Below are 2750 nucleotides of genomic sequence, written 5' to 3' on the forward strand. Positions count from 1 at the left end.
CTAAGGCCTCAGTGATACAAGGGTCATCCATGAGGCCACTCCAGGCCATCAGAGAATGAGTCAGCACAAAGCACCTGCAATATTGGTGGGTGGAAGCGAGAAAACTGAAATATTGGAAATGATTAAAGAATAAGAAATCCTCCTTCATGCTGACATGTTAGAAAGTGGAATACTATTGTATTAATCTTAAAAGACAATAAAAAGAAATAATTAAATGCATGCTGTCACAATTCATTTATTGAGAATTATTTTTCAGCCACTTTTAAGAGTCAGTCCTTCCCAAAGTGCTATTCAGGGTAAAGCAGAAAATAAAAATAATAAAATTCCATAAAAACAGCACTTACAAATAAAATAAGCACAGGAATACATTTATGAGAGCAGCTTGCAAATAGTTTACACATTCCCTTGATTGAGACCTGTAAGAATAAGTGCTGGGATTATTTTTTCAGTGACTGGAGAAGCAATTCTGGGATCAGTCCTGCAGGGCTCATTCCCAGCCTGTCTCAGAGGAAGCCATAATGGCCACTGAGTGAGCGGCTGTCCACGAATCCTGATTTTGTCCGCCAGCTCCAGAGTGTGTGCTGGTCTCCCGCTGCTTTCACACATCCCTGCTGGATGCCTAACGCAGCGCAGAGACAGAGCTGCTCAGTGGTACCAGAGTGTGGTGACCAAGCTGTTGGTTGGAGCAAGTTAAAGGGCGCATGGGGCTCCCTCGCTTAACACAACTTCACCAGATCCTGTCGTTTTCCAGCACAACCCAAAGCGCTGGTTGTAGCTAGATGGCTTCTCCCCTGTGAGCCTGCCAGGGCTGCAGAGTCTTGTGGAGAGGCCTGTCTGTCAATCCTGCCAGCTTCAGAGGCATGTTTGGTGGCGACACAAAAGCAGACGTTCCATGACTGCCCACAGCGCTCCTGAAGAAAGCTAGATTTGCTCTTTCTGGGTTATCCAGGAGGCAAAAAGCGTTTTCTTCAGACAGGCAAGTGGGTGTGCAGGCAGGCCTGCTGTGTTTCCTCCTGTTCTCATTCTGTTATTTCTGTGCTGTAATTTGTTTTAATGCATTTGTCTTAATCAAGTTTTGCTTATGCTTGTAAGCTGGGTGCCATTTTTCTTGGCAGAATAGTGGAGTACAAGTCCAGGTGAGGCAGTTGCAGTCCTTGACTGGTGCCTGGCCAGGGTGATGGGCTGGATGGGGGCCATCACATTGAGGCTTAATCCATACAAGATGGAGGTCCTGTTGCTGGACCATTCAGCCTTCCATATAAGTGATTTTAGCCCTGTTCTGGACAGTGTTGCACTCCTCCTAAAGGACAGGATGAGCAGTTTGGGCGTGCTCCTTGGCCCAGAACTGTCCCTGAAGTCTCAAGTGGGAGCAGTGGTGAGGAGAGCTTTCCTCCAGCTTTGGCTGCTTTATTGACTGCAGCCTTGCCTGGATGGGTAGCGCCTGGCAGCAGTGACCCATGCTCTGATAACTTCCTGAGTGGACTATTGTAATGTGCTCTATGTGGTGCTGTTCTTGAAGACGGTCTGGATACTTGAGTTGGTTCAGAACAGGGCTGCCAGCATGTTAACAGGGACCAGCAGGTATGCGCATTTAACACCAGTCCTCTACCAATTACACTGGCTGCCAATTGAAGCCCAAGCCCAATTTAAGGTGCAGGTGAGGTGCTAAGGTGCTAAGCCCTAAACAGCTTAAGACCTGGATATCTGAAGGAGCATCTCCTTCCCTATGTGCTACCTGCCCCTTAAGAACTGGGGCAGAGGCCCTTCTTCAGGAGCCCTCCATGAAGGAGGTTAGGAGGATGGCTACCTGGAGAAGGGCCTTCTCTCCGGGGTCACCCCAGTTATGGCATGCGCTCCCAGACACTATTCTTTTTGGCACCAGGCTAAGACTTTTTTATTTTCCCATTATTTTAAGACCAGACTATGATTTTAATTGTGGGGTTTTATTGTGTAAGAAATTATTTGGATGCTGTGCTCTGTTCTGCTTTTTTGTAAGACTCTCCCAAGGCCTCTGTAGTGGACGGGATATGAAAGTCGTGTTTTTCTTTGGAAGCCATTTCTGAGTTTTGATTTTTCCTTTTTAGTGTGAGAGCCAGTGTGATGTAGTGGTTAGAATGCTGGGCTGAGAATCTGGGAGCTTCAGGTTCTGACCCTTCGCCAGCCATGGAGTGTCCTGGTGACTTTGGGTCAGCCATGAACTATCAGCCTAACTCACTTCACGCTGTTATGAGGATAGCAAGGAGAGCAGGAAGAGGCTTGTGTAAGCTGCTTTGAGTTCCTTGAAAGGGAAAAAGGTGGGATATAATAAAGAATGAAATAAATAAAGACAAAACGATAGATAGATGCTTAAAAGCAAAGAATATATGACCTACCAGGTCAGAAGGAAAGCGAGCCATCTCATAGCAGTGGACCGAGGAAGGCAGTTGTCCAAGGAGCAGCTCCTTTCAACTGGATGCAGCCTGAGCTGTTTCTCAGCAGTATTGTGGATTGTCCTCCTGCAGAAACCATAACCAGGCACTGTTTAATTGAAGTTAAAGTTTACTTTGCTGGTTTTCAATTAATGTATTAATTTTGCTTTCTGTGCAAAATTTGGAATTGCTGGGTTAAATAGATCAACCAACAGTGGACAACCACTTCTGATTAAATTATCACAAGCTTGTAGCTTCTGTGAAGAGTCTCAAACTTGGAAAGGGGGAGAGGCTTTTGTTGGTGGCTTTTGCTATCCTCAAGTTATATAAATTTGATTTGGC

This window comes from Varanus komodoensis, unplaced genomic scaffold (assembly GCF_004798865.1).
Source record: "Varanus komodoensis strain SLA01 unplaced genomic scaffold, ASM479886v1 scaffold44_1, whole genome shotgun sequence".
Lineage (NCBI taxonomy): Eukaryota > Metazoa > Chordata > Lepidosauria > Squamata > Varanidae > Varanus > Varanus komodoensis.